The sequence below is a fragment of the Sciurus vulgaris genome, assembly GCF_902686455.1.
Source record: "Sciurus vulgaris genome assembly, chromosome: 1".
In the NCBI taxonomy this organism is placed as follows: Eukaryota; Metazoa; Chordata; class Mammalia; order Rodentia; family Sciuridae; genus Sciurus; species Sciurus vulgaris.
In genome coordinates, this window is record NC_136461.1 from 77,888,439 (window position 1) to 77,905,716 (window position 17,278).

The 17,278-nt window shown below is 38.0% G+C and overlaps 1 long non-coding RNA gene across 1 annotated transcript in view; it reads left to right on the forward strand.

Annotated features, from left to right (window-relative positions):
- The window catches only part of LOC306668280, a 109,035-nt gene extending 93,843 nt beyond the window's left edge, over window positions 1-15,192 (forward strand). The window contains exons 4-5 of the long non-coding RNA XR_013765812.1: window positions 9,657-9,769; window positions 11,076-15,192. This is a non-coding gene — a long non-coding RNA (uncharacterized lncRNA). The remainder of the gene's footprint in view (window positions 1-9,656; window positions 9,770-11,075) is intronic.
- Window positions 15,193-17,278: the final 2,086 nt, after the last annotated feature.

Consider the following 17,278-nt stretch of genomic DNA (forward strand, 5'->3'; position numbering starts at 1 on the left):
AATAAATTATTCAAAATAGTTTACATACAGGAACTTGCATTGTTCAGGGTATGCTTTGGACTACTTATTTTAATCCTGCTTAATCTGAGATGGTAATTTTGCTTTCAGAGGGTATAACATTTGTTAAGAGGCTATCTTTTCTCCAGTGTATGTTTTTGACTCCTTTGTCTAGTTTGAGATAACTGTATTTATGTGGGTTTGTTTCTGTGTCTTCTATTCTCCTCCATTGGTCTACCTGTCTATTTGGTGCCAATATCATGCTGTTTTTGTTACATGGCTCTGTAGTATAGTTTAAGGTTTGGTATTGTGATGCCGTCTCTTGCTCACTCTTCTTGCTAAGGATTGCTTTGGTTATTCTGGGTCTCTTATTTTTCCAAATGAATTTCATCTCTGCTTTTTTAAGTTCTATGAAGAATGTCACCGGGATTTTAATAGGAATTACATTAAATCTGTATAATGCTTTTGGAAGTGTGTCCATTTTGATAATATTATTTCTGCCTATCCAAGAGCATGGAAGATCTTTCTATCTTCTAAGGTCTTCTTCAAATTCTTTCTTTAGTGTTCTGTAGTTCTCATTGTAGAGGTCTTTCACCTCTTTTGTTAGATTGATTCCCAAGTATTTTATTTTTTTGAGGCTGTTGTACATGGGGTAGTTTTCTAATTTCTCTTTCAGAGGATTCATCACTGATGTATAGAGATGCATTTGATTTATGAGTATTGATTTTATATCCTGCTACATTGCTGAATTCTTTTATTAGTTCTAGTGGTGGAATTTTTTGATCTCTTAAATATAGATTCATGTCATAGCAAATAGTGATAGTTTGAGTTCTTCTTTTCCTATTTGTATCCCTTTAATTTCTTTCATCTGTCTAATTGAACTGGCTAAAGTCTCAAGGACTATGTTGAATATAAGTGGTGAAAGAGGGTATCCCTGTCTTATTATGGTTTCAGAGGGAATGCTTTAATTTTTTCTCCATTTGGAATGATGTTGCTTAGCACAGAAACTGGAAATCTATTTGTAGCAAAATGAAATTAAACTTCTATCTCTCATCCCGCCTAAAATGCAACTCAAAGTGGATCAAAGACTTAGGCACTAGAACAGAAACCCTGTGCCTAACGGAAGAAAAAGTAGGCCCAAATCTTTATCATGTTGGCTTAGAACCTGATTTCCTAACAAGACTCCTAAAGTACAAGACGTATGATCAAGAATCAATAAATGGGATAGATTTAAACTAAAAAACTTCTTCTCAGCAAAGGAAGCAATCAATAATGTGAAGAAAGAGCCTACAAAATTGGTAAAAATCTTTACCAATGCACCTCAGATAGAACACTAATCTCCAAAATATATTAAGACCTCAAAAAACTTAACACCAAAAAAACCAAATAACCCAATCAATAAATGGGCTAAGGAACTGAATAGACACTTCACACAAGAAATACAATCAATCAACAAATATATGAAAAAATGTCCAACATCTCTAACAATTAGAGAAATGCAAATCAAAACTATTCTAAGATTTCATCTCTCTCCAGTCAGAATGGCAATTATCAAGAATATGAGCAACAATAAATGTTGGCAAGGGTGTGGGGGAAAAGGCACACTCATACATTGCTGGTGGAACTGCAAATTAGTATAAACACTCTGGAAAGCAGTAGGGAGATTCCTCAGAACACTTGGAATGGACCCACCATTTGACCCAGTTATCCCACTCCTTGGTACCCAAAGGACTTCAAATCAGCATCCTACAGTGATACAGCCACATCAATGTTTATAGCAGCTCAATTCACAATAGCTAAACTATGGAACCAACCTAGATGCCCTTCAAGAGATGAATGGATAAAGAAATTGTGGTATATACACACAATGGAATATTACTTAGCCTTAAAGAAGAATAAAATTATGACATTTGCCAATAAATGGATAGAATTGGAGAATATCATGCTCAGTGAAATAAGTCAATCCCCAAAATACCATGTACCAAATGTTTTCTCTGATAAGCAGATGCTGATCCATAAAGGGGGTGGGTGGGTACGGAAGAATGGAGGAACTTTGGATTGGGCAGAGGAGAGCGAGGGGAGGGAAGTGGGTCTGAGGGTGGAAGGACTGTAGAATGAGACAGACATTATTACCTTATATATGTATGATTATGCTACTGGTGTGACTCTGCACCATGTATAGCCAGAGGAATAAGAAGTTGTGCTCCATTTGTGTACAGTGTGTCAAAATGCATTCTACTGTCATGTATAACTAATTAGAACACATTTTAAAAAATTTAAAAACATGTAACATAACAGAATAGATTCATTTTTAGCCAGAACAACACATGTGAATGACAAGCTTTATTGAGCACAGCATTTGGCCAGCCCACAACACAGGGCCAGGTCTGAGTCTGCTTTCCTGTCTTTAGGAAGCTCACTGCCTACTTGCAATTCTGAGGACAGCACCCACGAAATAACCAAAGAGTAGGACAGTAATTAATTGTACTAAATTGTATGGAACAGACTCCAAGAGCTACCAAAGCGTACATATAAATGAACAATTTATGAGTCCTTATTCCCCTAAAAAGTTATTGTGCAGGTTCTCTATGTGAGGCACTCAGCCAGTTGCTGTGTGGGACCAGGATACACTCACAGTCTGACTCTTTGCCTTCAGGGGGCTTACAGTTGTTTTAGAGTGAACAAAACAGGTGCATTGAAAAGTGAATATTTCTTGCAGTGCTTCCTCAAGACTTCAAGCACTTTCCAGTCCAGGGAACATTCCTTTTCTTTCTTTTGTTCCAGTTAAAATTTCCCTTTATTTCAAAATTTAAATAGCAGAGTAAAGTGGTTTGGTTGAAGCAAACTTCAGGGAAAAGAAAAGTGGAAACTTTATCCATTAAAAAAACAAATTCCTTCCTGGTAAACCAGCTGCTCCATCTCCCTTGGACAAAGTAGAGACCACATTAGAAGGAGCAAAGGTATAGTCAAAATCAGTGTTGGTGATGGTCAGCAGATTTATAGAAAAGGTCACCTTTCAAAGTATCTTCAATTAGATAGAAAAAAAGGGTAGCATTCAAATTTGGAAATATTCACCAGCAGACAAACTCCTGACACACTAGGATTCACAAAAATCTTTGTTCCCCTCTCCGGGAGGAAGGTGACTGGGGACAAGTGGGTGACTCCAGTCTCTCTGCCTCAGGATAGAGAACATTTTGGTTTCTTCTGTTTTTTGGAAGCAGATGGGGATGGGTAGTGGTGCCTTTCTCAGTTTCTCTTCTTCATAGTCCCTGATGTAACTGTTTGTCCCTGCTCCTGCTACTGTGTTTCTATCTCAGGCAATGCCACTTAGTTATTCCATTTAGACTCCTAGGAGGCATCCTGGACTCCCTAACCACTCTGACCCCCTAACAGTCTTACAAATCCTATAGCTCCACCTCCTGTCCCTTCCCTTCTTCCCCAGTGAGACTGCCTTGTGCACTCCACACCTAGTTCACTAAAATTGCTTCCTAACATACCTCTGCCTAGGGTCTGGCCTCCCTTTCAGTCCACCCTTGCTTCAATTAACATTATTAAAGAAAAATATGATCAGGTCATTCCCCTGCTTACTATCTTTCAAAAGATTCCATTAGTGTGAAGATGAGATATGGCCTTTCCACACAGCATTTTCTTCCTTTATTTGGCTCATGCTCAGCTCTCACCTCTTCTTAGTTGCCTGCTACTTTCTCCTCCTGTAACCTGAGGTTATGCTACTTCACTTAAAAAGGTCTTTCCTCTTTTACCTGGCTCATTTTCCTCATCTCCTCAAGACTGCTGTGGTGACACCCCCAGGAAGCTCTCCCTCCCTAAGAGTATTAACTACCACCCTCCTTTGTCTGCAGACTGTTAGCTTCCAATGTCAGAGGTTCCTCCATAACATTCTGCATTAAAAGTGATCATGTTAACAATTATGAACCAATAAAAAAATAGTTGGATGTTAAAAAAAAGTAATCATGTTAGTAAACAATGTTTGGTTTCCAGTGAACTTTAAACCTCTTGAGGACAGGAAATATGTCTCTTTTTTTTGCATCCTCAAAGTTTAGCTCAGCCTATACATATTGAGGCTGTTTGCTTAATGAATGGAATGCAATGAGTAGATGTACTACTCAGTGAGAAGTGAGTGATACAGGGTTTCTGGTGACGTGAGGATCTTGATGCTCTGAAGAAGCAGGAAGGATGGTCCAGGTAGTAAAAAAATCTTGAGCCAAAGGGCAAAGATGAGAGTGAATTTTGGAGACTTTAAGAAATCTGTTGGTATTTTGGAGAAAGGCTGTAATCAGGTAGATTGGGGATAGGTTTTGGTGTTCTAAACCACCACTTTAGGCTTAATTGCCGTCAAGTGGAATGTGTTCCCCAACATAATACTAACTACATGCAAGGTTTTTTTTTTTTTTTTTTTTTAATACTTTGTTTTTCAGTTATAGGTGAACACAATACCTTTATTTTATTTTTATGTGGTGCTGGGGTGGAACCCAGGGCCCCATGCATGCTAGGCAAGCGCTCTACCACTGAGCTACAACCCCAGCCCGGTGCAAAGTTTTATATATGATTATATAACATTTATTTCAGTGATGTTAATTTTGACTCTTCAACTAGATTGCAAGCTTCTCTGGGAAAGACAGTTTTAAACTCCTTGATCATTAACTTTCTTTTTTATTATTTAACCAATATTTATTGAAAATCTATGTGTACCTTAGATGAAAAATTATTTCTTAACTAACTTTAATAATTTTTAAACTTTTAATAATTTTTCATCTAAGGTGATCATTCAAAAATGGAAATAAACATCTCATATGATTATAAGCATCACTGAAAGAAATAGGAAGACTTCCTAACAAAACCATTTGGAGAAATTTCAGTGTTTCTCTCCTGGAAATATCAATTCATTGATTCTAGTTCTGGAGCTACACAGAAAGTCTAATGAAAAGAGGTAACTTGGTCACTTCCAAGATTATCTTCACTTAAGCTCCTCTTTTTTTGGGTTTTTTTCTTTCATAGTAGAAGACAGGCATATTTAGAGAATTGTTGGATGTCTTGTTGTTTTTTATTTATAAAACAGTTTTTAAATTTCAATAAACAAATTCAGTTAGTATTTTTGAATGTTATGCTGCTCCCTAGTGAAACATGTGAGAAGAGTGATGTGATGTAGCCAATGTCAGCCCCAATACACTCACAGAGTTGTGGAAAATCTGCTGGAAGTGACCTTTGAGACTTACCTTGTCCTATCCCCTCATTGTACAGATGGTGAAGCCAGGATCCAGAAAGATAAAGTGGCTTTAAAAGTGTACACAGTTAGTTTATTCCCCTGACCTTTGTGTGTTTCTAGTTGGTATTTGAAGACAGACATGGGAGAGTTTGGGAGCTCACAGAAAGATGAAAGTGAAGTAATTATTTATCCTAATTAAAGAAGAATCTAAAACACTTGCTTAAAGCTTTTTCCAAGTAACTGTTTATATAATTAATGCTGTTGCATTTTCTCCCTTTCTTCCAGGCCTCAGGGCTTGGCTGCTCTGACCCACAGCTGCCTCTGCTGTGGACAGTCTTCTGTGTCTGTGGGTTATTGGGTAATGATTTGTATTTGCAAGGGAATGCCTGACTGGCGTGGGCTGAGTTAGTTCAGCTAGAGAAGCTTGATAATGAAGCCAAGGTTGAGGGGTTTGGTCCCTGTGAGCTCCTTAGCTTTGCTGTGATCCTTAGCTGCAGTGATACCCCTAATCCCCATTAGTCATTTCATATGTGTGGGCTTTTGAAAGCAGTCGGGTGCCTGGAGAGATGGAAGAAGGATGGTTACCTGCAAATGTTCACCCACAATGGAAAGCTGCATGTATAATGAATAACAATATAATAATGTTGATAATGGTAATTATCACAGCAACCAAGGCTGTCACCTCCAGGGTTTGGATTTCAACCTGTGAATTTGGGGAGAGGAGTGGTGTAAGCATTCAGTTTATCACACTAATATGCGATAAAGCCTGCCTAGGATGAACCTGACTCCAGTGTTCACAGTGTAGTTGCAGCACCCATATTTCCCAGCCCAATTGCTTGGTTATGTATTGGTTATCTCTGAGTTTCAATTCATGTATGAATTTGCCCACTCTTATTTTATTATTAGTGGATTGACTGGCATTATGGTCTACTGCTTAAGACCATGGACTCCAAGACTAGAATTCCTGATTTCAGATCCTGGCTCTACCATGTATGTGTTAACTCTGTTATCTAGAGCAAATTATCAGACCTGTTTGTGCCTCCCTTTTCACTTCTGTAAAATGGGAAAAATAATAAGCATGCTTATCAGAATTATTGAGGGGATTAAATTAGTTAATAGCAATAGAGAGTTTAGAAAAGTATTTTGTGTTAGGTATTGTTGCTGGGTGACCTAATAAGGAGCTAATAGCAGCATCATAGCCTTTGAAAAATGTGTTCATTTACATTGCTTTATTATTCCAGGAAGTATCATTCCCAAACTGCAAATCTGAATATTCATAAAAAGGGGGTGAGAAGGCTGGGTAGGAACCAAGAGCCACTGGGGAATGTGTATTAAAAACAAGCATGGATTCCTAAAAATAATAATAAAAACCAAGATGGTGCTCTTGGGAAAGTTAAACTTTTGTACCTCAGCCTCTGTCCTTGTTGAGGATGCCAGGAAGTCATCAGTCATTGAAGGCCATTGTACAATGTCCTTTGCCAGGGAATACTGAGCATGACTATTGAGTTCCCTCCTGCAGCCCACCTGCTTGTTATCTGGCTTCAGCTTCCCATTAATAGAATCCCTGGGGTAAAGCAGTTTTCTTACATTAGGTAGTAATGTTTTTATTAATGATAAATTGATGAAGAGCTGTTTTTTTATATTAGGTGAATGGTCCTTTGATAATGAGATTGAAATCAGACCAGGGTTTTTACTCTGTTTTGCTGGAAGAGTGAGAACTACCAAAATTATTTTTGTCTTATCTGTTACTAGAAATTGATACAAAGCATTTTAGTTTTCCATTTTGATAGAACAACTCAAGTTACATAAATGTGTTATGTGATTTTTTTTTCTTTTATATTATCTTTTGGTAGGCCATGAACTTCAGAGTAGGTTTCAGGGCTTCAGCATAAACCATGGTCCATTTATAGGACTGATTGGGTTGAGGGTGAGTGTCTTTCAGTGGGATTTTGGGTGTTCTATATGGCAGAGTAAAGTTACCTTTGTTTTAGGGAGATCTTGTGCTTTGGTTTGTTTTCATGGTCTGTGGTCAGTGTGGTCTGACCCTGGAGAAAGTCCTGAGTTCTGGAGGACAGTGGAGGCAGTTGTGGAGGCTCTGTGGAATCTTACTAATATCCTGAACAATTTGGTTTTCACTTCATCTCTAGGATGGGAAAGAACATGGTCAGCTTCTGTGACTGGGGACAAGCTCTATTTCCTAAGGAGCTTATCCTGTGGTCATACATACCTTGTTTGTTATGATTACCCAAACCAAGGCAGCTGGGGACCATCAGACCCTAGTTACATAGTCTCCTTTGCAGTGGTCCATGAGACATCTGAGCAAGAGTACCCTGTGACAGAGTAAAAGGCCCCTATAATTTCCCTCAAGGATTTTCTTGGGGACTTCTTTAGATTCTTTCCCAAACTACACAAATTAGAAACTAATCAAAGTCATGTTGACATGTTGATTTAGACCCAGGGCCTGTATCAACAAGTATAATCCCCCTTTGGGATAAATTATTGAAGGCAAGTACTTTGAATGTAATTAGTACAGCATACATATTTGAAAAAAAAAGGTGTTTATATTTTGTTTTTGTTCAGGGATTGTAGGCTCATAACAAGTTGCTTACTTGCAGGATTTTCTCTTACTTAGTGTTTTTTCCTCTACTATGTTTAAGGGAGAATAAATTCTAGGCAGGGATACATTTTTGGGAAAAGGAAAATAATAATTATTGAGTGATTATTGTATGTTCGGCATTGCACTGAGTACTTTATAGAGTTTTTTTTTTTTTTTTTTTTTGAAGGACAACTGTGTAAGATAAAATTTTAAATCAGTATTTAAAATTCATTTCACCAATAAAGAAACCAAATGTCATGAGTAATACATTTGCTGAACTGGGATTCTAATGGGTCTAACTCTTTCAAGTTTGCTCTGAAGTGTGGTATTGATGATTTGGAAGCTGCATTAGAGGTAGGGTTTTAGACAGTTATGGCCACTGGGCAGGGCACTACCATACTGAGGACAGCCATGGAGCCTATTTACTTAGTCAAGTTTTCAAATTGCACCCTTCATGTAAGTTGCCTCAGGCACTGGGCAGCTAGGGATCTTATTTTAGCAGAATTAAACTCTTTAATGGATTTTCCTCCCCATGCCCTGAGAATATTTCTGGTCTTCCTTTTCAGGAAGTTCTATTCACCACAACAAAAGACCACAAGCAAATGTATTTCTAGCTTACGAAGAAAAAAAAAATAGAGAAAGAAAGCAATTAGGCTTCATTATTTTTTGCACATCAGGCACTCTTCTAAAAAAATGTTCTTTTTCAATCTGTCTTGACGTGAATTTAGAATTTTGCATGAAATGTCTCCCCTAGAAAAAAAGCCAATGAAAGCAACAGTAGGTAGGTGCTGATGATGCATTGGCAAGCGGACATGCAATCTTGCTTGTCAAACTTCTCTCATCCTAAAGGGCTGGCTGTGGATTTGAAAGTGGGGGCCTTCCCCATTCCTCCTTTTTAATACATAGAGTTTGAATATTAACATTTCAGGTGAAATATAAGTTTCAGACTTGCAAATTTTTGTCATGAAATCAAAGGGAATAGAGAATTGTAAGAGCAGAGGGGGAGTGTGTGGGAGATAAGAGGACCTCTTAGTGTCAGTAGGATGGAAATCAACAGGATAATGAGGATTGCTAGAGTAAATAATTTCCATTTTATCCCCAATAAGAACATTCCCTCCCTCACCTTTCAAATTCCCTGCTCACCTCCTGTGCATCCAAAACAAATGATTATCTACTCTTCATTCCTGAAACGAGCCCTGAAGTAGGTGTGTTATGGAATTCTGAAGTGTTCTCTCCGGGGCCCTCTCTCCTAAGCTGGTAGACCATAAGCATTAACATGTATGCTGGCTTTATACATGTTTTGCAAAACCCTATTTGTTTTTATCATTTGAATTTGTGAGTATAGTAACACCTCCCCAAGTATATCAGATATTCTTATCTTGGGGATTCATAGACAACTCTGGAATTTCTACAGAAAAACAAGAGATTCTGTATAATGCATCCAGTTAAAGCTAGCAGAAACGAAATGAAATGAATGGGCTGTAGATCTCCTCCATCTTAAAATGACATTTCGTTTTTTCTTTCTCCTTCACGAGTACAGGTTCTGACACTTTCTCTGGCCCACGTAACAGGGATGATCTTGCACCTTTTTAAAAAATGACAGTCCAAGTATCTGGAGTGACTTTAGTTCTTTTGTATACAAGAGATTGAAGCATAGGCACCAAGGAAGCCAAATGATGAAGAGACAGAAAAACACACTCTTTTTTCTGTGTTTGGTCTTCAGTGGCTGTGGGGGGTTTTCAGGACTGGCTATTCAGTGGTTTGGTACTCATTATTTACTTGAAAATGAGCTACTTAGCCATGTAATAGGCACATCTTTCCTCTCTCTTTCTTTTTTAGGTATGGAGAAAGCACCCAGGTTAAGATGAAATCAGCACAGAGAATCAGTACATTCTGGGACAGACATTGGAGTGGGGCCCCATCCTTCGGACTTCAGTGAAGCATGATGCTTTGTAAGGAATGGCTCTGTGTACATCCTTCCATTCACTGTCCACTTGCTCTCCTGTGCTGGATGTAGAAAGTGAGATTGATGTATATTATCATCAATATTTAGCACTTGCAAACAAGAACAAGAAAGGTTGACAGATACTCAGTGCTTTTCAATGAAAAAGCAGCTCACATTTATACATTTTAGTGGTGGAATTGGGCAGTGTAAGAACTTCCTATTTTTGATAGAAGAATATATTGAAAAAAGAACATGGTTATGTCAGTGTTGCCCCAGGGGGAAAAAAAAAGGATTACATAACATGAAAATATTATTGTCTAAAATGCTTTCTAAAAAGAAAGCTATATGTAAATCTCAAACTTTATTTAACTCTGTTTATTCACTTAGTCTTATTCTTTAAAGCATTTAAATTAGCTGATATTATTATTTACACATTGGGACCTTTACATGCTTTTGTCATCTTTAGACTTGTTAAGAACATCTCTGATTCTTCTTCTCTTTCATCGAACTGTAACTTCTTGAGTTCAGGATTGTGTTATTTGCAGTTATCAGTAAATTTTTTACTAGTGAAGTAACTAATAAAATACAATCTTTAACAGGAGATCAAGGCAGTCCTATATAATGTTAACTTCTATAACTGGGGATAAGGTTAGTCTGAATTAGTTAACCTAAACTCTAAATTATGGAAATATGTAAGCAAAACCAGAATTTCTGTTTGTATATTCTGGCCAATTGGGAAGGCTAACGAAGTGCTTTCAGGTATACAAGTTGTGGGTCTTGCTTTAATCAATAGATTGAGTTATGTGATAAACCAAGTTGGAAAGTAAATTTTCTTCATGGGCATACACCAAAATACTTAAGAACGATTTTATCTCAAAAGCTGATATGACCCTCAACTCTAATGTATTTTTTATCCTTTGCAAACTCTTCTTATAGCAAGTTAGTACAAGTCTGACTTCTGGTATCCAGTCACTGACTGGTGGCCAGGGTGGCACCCTTTTCTAGTAATACGCTAAGCTTCACTTCCCACAAGGGAGCAGCATTTTAAAATAGATTTTTTATTTTGAAAGAATATATTCTCTTTTTGTAAGGTCTTAGGTAAAATGTATTGCACTTTTAAATACATCTGGAGATTTGATGAATATTTGGTGAACTGAATTGAACTCTGAAGCTCTTATTTGAAAAAAGTCTGCATACGTATAAGCTCTTACTGGCAGGTTGTATGTTCTATTTTTAATATATAGGTTTATAGAGACACATTTTCCTTTAGTAGCTCTATTTTCTCACCGTTACTCCATTTCTTCTACCCTCAGAAAGAAAACATGCAGGAGATGAACTTTTACGATTAAAACTTCATAAATCTTTCCGAGTTAAACCTGAAATCCCTCATCTGAGGACCAGAACTCCTAGGAAGATGGATGTCCCCACCCCTGGGAGGAGTAGTAACTTTGTACTTGGAACCTGTCTCCTTTCTTTCAAGTCATTCAAGGGAGGATGTCAACTCTTTACCACAAACGTATTTCTACATTTGAATATATAAATGATAGAGTTCCTTACCTTTTATAAGTTTCTTTCTGACAGGTAGGCTCAGAAAACATCTCTCCCTAAAACTGAGATGTTGATATAAATATCTGAAGGAAAATTCTAATCACAGTATACATTGAACAGGCTCACTGATCTTGTATACCTGGAAAAAGATTTTCAAACAGACTTTGTCAGCTCAGTCTTGGCATTCCTTGTCAAACAAAAGCATGCCTAAAGACACATTTCAAAAGCAGACGATGCAGCACTTGCTAACCTGCAGAAAATCGAAAAGGAACGCAGAGGCCAAGAACAAACAGAATAGGGAACCAATGAGGAATGGTGCACAGTTCTAAGAAACCATTTCAGAGAACCAAATATGTTTTTAAAAGACCACATCAATAATTAAGCATCAGCAGGTCAAACTCCATTTTTCATTTGCTGCAATTGTCTTCAGATTTGTAATGAAGAAATGAGATTATTGATTCAGTCTCAGTAAAAAGGAGCTAATACTCTTAATCTGGAGAATAAAATGGGAAAAAAGAGGGTGGAAGAGGGAAAGAAATTTATTTTTGTAGGGGATGCTTGCAAAAGTCAGATTACCATCAGTTATGTCAGAATTTAAACATTTCAATCAGCTGTAGCTGAAGTGAAAGGGTATCTCATTTTTTGAAAGGCAAATACATAGACCTATTTTCCCACTCAAATTTACATTACTCATGTGAATTAACTTTGGTTGACTTCAGTGATTTGATAGTGTGCTATTCAGTAAGAGACAACACTTATCTTACTGCTATCCAGATTAAAACATAGGGTTTTCTCAGGCTTTCAAATTTTTTTCTTGTGCATTTGCAAAATGGACAGAAAAATTATTACTTATAGTACAGTTGGGCCTAAACATTGCCAACAGATTTTTTTTGACCTTTATGAATTTTTTTCCTACTTACATGAAGCATAAACTTGGGCATCCATGGATACTTTCTGTACCATCATACACAGCCTATGCTAAGGCATGTATAGGAATGTTTAAGAGCAAAAGGACAATACAGAGGACTCTGGAGAGATGACTGCTGATGCAGATACAGGTATGCAAGGCTGGTTATTGTTGAAGGGAAGTGGGGAGTTTTACTTTGGCTAACTTGGAAGCATTGGCATCTTCTACCTCCTATGTTCAAAAGGACTTGTATGCATACACTGAAGGAGACTGAGTCTTAGCAGGCTTGCATTTGTTAGTACACAATGTACTTACATAAAATCTTACCTTTACATCGTAGTATGTTAACAGAAATGCCACAGTGGAAATGACTAGAAAGAATAATTGAATGATATTTATGAGCATTTTATATCATTTCAGATTAAATATTTTATTAATTTGTTTCTAGAAGGAAAATGAATAAATTGTCCAACCATTGTTTTTTTTCCATAAGTATATGAATAAAATGAAACATCTTTTTGATCTAGCAATTACAGTGATTTGAAAATTTCATTCCTTCCCAGTATCTGCAGAGCTACCATTTTGCAGATAATGAGGTTCTAGACAAGTTACCTGACCTCTATGTGCCTCAGTTTTATGTGCAAAATAGGAAAATAGGTATACCTGCCTAACAGCATTACTGTGAGGATTACATGTATATATGTGTAAGATGCTTGGTACATGGTTGGTGCATAAATACATGTTGTAATTATGGTGGTATTTGCTACATATGTACAGATATAAAGCTATTTTTATTTAAAAACTTCATTCAGCTATAATTTGCATATCATCAATTTTACCCATGTAAAATGTACAATTCAATGATGCCTTGCAAATTGACAGGTTACACAACCATCACCACAATCCAGTATTGTTTATCCATTCATCAGTTGATGCTCACTTGGATTGATTATTCATACTTTTTAGGTATGGATAATGCTACTATGAACATTGTCAGAGAAGTCTCTGTGTAGACACACATTTTCACCCTTTCTGTGTAGATTATGTTTTTATTTTCCTCAGACACTTAGGAGTACAATTGTTGGGTCAGATAATAAATTTAGGCTTAACTTTTGGAAATTGCTGAACTGTGATCCAAAGTAGCTGCATTTTTTGACATTCCCACCAATAATATTTTGAGGAATTCAGTTTTCCCATATTCATGCCAATGCTTTTTATTGTTTGTCTTTTTTTTAACAGGTTTTCTAGTGAGAGTGAAGTGGTATTTCGTTGAGGTTCTTATTTTCATTTCTCTCATGACTAATAATGTTGAACATATTTTCATGTGCTTACTGGTTATTTTCATATCTTCTTTGATTAAATGTCTATTTAAATCTTTTGCCAATTTTTACATTGTCCTTTTATTATTGAGATGTAGGAGTTTAAAAAATATATCTTGCATACAGTTTCTATCAGAAACTCAATTTGCAAATATTGTCTCCTACTCTGTCTTATCTTTTTATTTTATTGATAGTGTCTTTTTAAAGTCCAAAGTTTTTAATATTTATATAGTTTATCAATTTCTTCTTTTCTGGATCATGCTTTTGGTACCATATTTAAGAAATCTTTACCAAATCTGATGTTATGAAGATTTTCTATGTGTTCCTTGAAAAGTTGTATAGCATTGTTGAGCTCTCATATTTAGGTTTACAATCATTTATTCTTTCTTCGAGCAAATATTTTCAGTGTTGTGACTACACAGATAAAAAGATTTGGTACATGCCTTAAGAAGTTTATGATCTAGTGAAAAGTAGATGCATAGACAAATTCTTAGAGCACACAGTTGCTACGGGAAGAAGCAGGCAAACTGCAGAAGGAGCAGAGGAGGAGAGAGCGCCAAGTTTGTGGCAGTCAAGACTCATTTTCCGATAGTGTTAGTGCCCTAACTGAGGACTTTCAGGAGGAATAACATGGTGGGAATGAGTGGAAGAGGAAGATGAGATTGGCACCAAGGGGTCTTGCATTTGAAGGACCTGGGGAACAGCTGGCTGGAAATACCTACTGGCAATTATTTATATAGCTCTCTAGTTTAGGAAGTAGTTGGGCTGGAGATAGAAAATTAAGACCACTTCACAAAATCCTTGTAGCAGTGGGCTTGGATATGTGAGAATTTACAATAAAATCATTTTCTTAGGACTGTTGGAACATGCTTGAATTCCTCATTAAATGTACAGAGGCTCACACTGGAAGCCAATTAGGCTTCAGTTTGATAATTCATCATGTATTAATGCATGAGAGTTTAATTGCTTCTTATCTTGAACTGCTCTTCCTCTCAGTGGCAATTTTACTCTTTCAGAGGTAGGTAAGTGATCACCTCAGATTTTCGGTAGCTAACCACAGTAACACATATGTAAAGTGCAAAGCAGGGGATGCTGACTGGCAGGAAGGCTCCTCCACAGGGCGATTCAGGGTACCGGTTCCTTCCAGCTTTTGGCTCCACCATCCTCTAAAGCATCAAGAGATCTGCATCCTGGTGGCATCTTTTCAGCAAGGAGAAGAAAGGTGGAGAAGCTACACTGCTTTTCAGTTGCCTTCACTCAGAAGAGAACTTGGTTCACATTCCATTGGTTGCTTCACTTAGTTGCAAGAAAATTGCTTCTCAGGGACAAGTCTATATAATATAACAGGGAGCACACATTTACGAAGGATGGTTAGTCTTCTCTAGTACAGTAGTTAGAATGATAGAGAATATTCCAATCTAACACCTGGAGTACATTAAAAACTGCTTCACAGCTGGGCATGCTGGCACACACCTCTCCCAGCTAATCTGGAGGCTGAGGCAGGAGGATTGCAAGTTTGAGGCCAACCTCAGCAACCTGGATCATGTTTCAAAATTAAAAATAAAATAAAAATGAAGACAGCTTGGGATGTAACTCCATCATAGAGCACTTGTCTAGCATGTGTGAGGTCCTGGGTTCAATTCCCAGCACTACAAACAAAGCAATTCAAAATAAAATAAAAACAAAAACCCTGCTTAACAGTGTGTCTGATTATTGATTAAATAGCCTTTTAAGGCCTTGCCATATGCTCAGCACCATTTTAGGCACTATAGGAACAGTATTAAGGCATGAATTGATTGACCAGTCAAAAGGTATTTGCATTGTGTAGAATGTTAAGTCTAAATTATGACCCTTTTCCTTGAGGAAGCAAAAGAAACCCCCGTGAGATGATCTGCTGTTAGTACTGGATAGTATATGAACTTCAGTAATGAGTAGTACTGTACACACTGTATGGAGAATAATGTCCTGGAGGTGAGGCCATTTAGTGCAGGTGTACCTGAGAAGGTGGGGCAAGAACTGGCCTTACAGAATGGGATTTGAATGGATGGAGTAGAGGGGAGGGAGCATGCCAAGAAAAGGAGCAATTCAGATGCAACAGCACAGAGGCAGAGGGAATGCAGATGTTCCTAGAACAGCAGAACAGTCTGAGGATGGTGAAGGACATGTGTGGGGCAATCAACCATTTCAATGATATTGATTTATTTGTTACTGCAGCATAAACAATAGTTTGGTGGATTTGCACCAGTTTTGGATTTATGAGGAGGGAGGCTTTCTGTGGGGCTGGGGTGGGCGGGCCATCGACCAAGAAAACAAATAGCATTTGTTAACCTGAGCTCTAAATTGTAATTCACAAGGGCAGATGCTTTAAAGTGCAAGCTTTACTTCTGGATTTTATTGTTTCTCACATTGGTAGCTCAGTGTAACTTACTCACTCTTTGTAGTGGGCTCCAGGGTGAGCAGTAGCAGGGATTTATTTATTCAGTGATGGTTAATGATTCTCCTGAGTCAAGCAGGATAAGACAACTCGTGGAAAATAAGGCTATCTTGGTTGAATGGGGTCATCTTATAAAGGGCTTTGACAGTCAGATGGCTGAGCTCAGACTTGATGTGGCAGGTATCAGGGAGCCATTGAAAGTTTCCAAGTAAGAGGGTAACTTTTTGAGAGTGTTAGTTAATGAAGATTCATCTTGCACCAATATGCAGGATGGTTGGTGGTGAGGGAGGCTGGTAAAAGGGAGTTTTGACTCACAATTTAAAAAATCCAGGAGTGCAGGCCTGAAGGCTAGTGAAATATGCAGGAAAATGATCAATGAAAGGCAGGAGTCAATATTTATCCCTTATGATCCTGGGCAAATAGTGGTGCCAGAAGGGGGTTTACTGGATGCCAGTGTGTCGGTGGAGGAGTGAGATGATGCCAGCGATGGCAGAGGAGCTTTGAGTTGACAGCATGCTGACAGAGAACACTCACTCTGCAGTTAGTCAGGGGAGTGCATTTGCGTCTCAGTCCATCCACTCACTCCCCGAGCTAGCAGGCTTTGCTCAGAATCTCCTCAGGTGCCCAGCAGCTCGCTAATCTGAGGATAAAGGATTGCAAGCCAAGACTGAAGGCCTTTGAGTAGTATCTAATTTTTATTGACAGCCCCGAAAAGTTCTAGATGCACTTAGCACCTCCAAAGAAGCGCTAAATGATTTAACATTTTGGGGATAAATTGGTTCTATTAGTCTCTAGTGCCAAATTCACCAAAAATAGCTCATTAGCTGTGCATTGTGATTTCACTAGGGTGCCCTGCTCTTGGCTGAATTCCAAAGAACACATTTGTATAAAAATGTTCCCATTATGGAGTGTGATACCTATTAATGGAACACCATATGCAGCAGAGCATCTCCCCTTGCCTCTGCACCGTCTTTCAACCTGAAGTTTGTATTTTCCATCCATTTTTGCCAAGTGACCTGCTTTGCAGGGGTTAAACTTTACCTAATGGGCTAAGGCCTGAGATGCTGCAGCAATCAATCTTTCATCTGAATTTAAGCATCTTGGTTTTCCCTTTCTCTGTGCCCACTGCCAATCCTGACCCTTTCATTCTGTCCTAGCCTGGGGGTAAAAAGGGAGGAGGCAAGGTTGAGTGTGGGCTCCAAGCCCAGACCTACAGCTGTGTCTGATTGACCGACATTTCTGTTGTTAGCCACATAAAAAAGGCTACTTTTAATGGCTGAGGCAAGGATGACCAGCTGGTGTGACAGG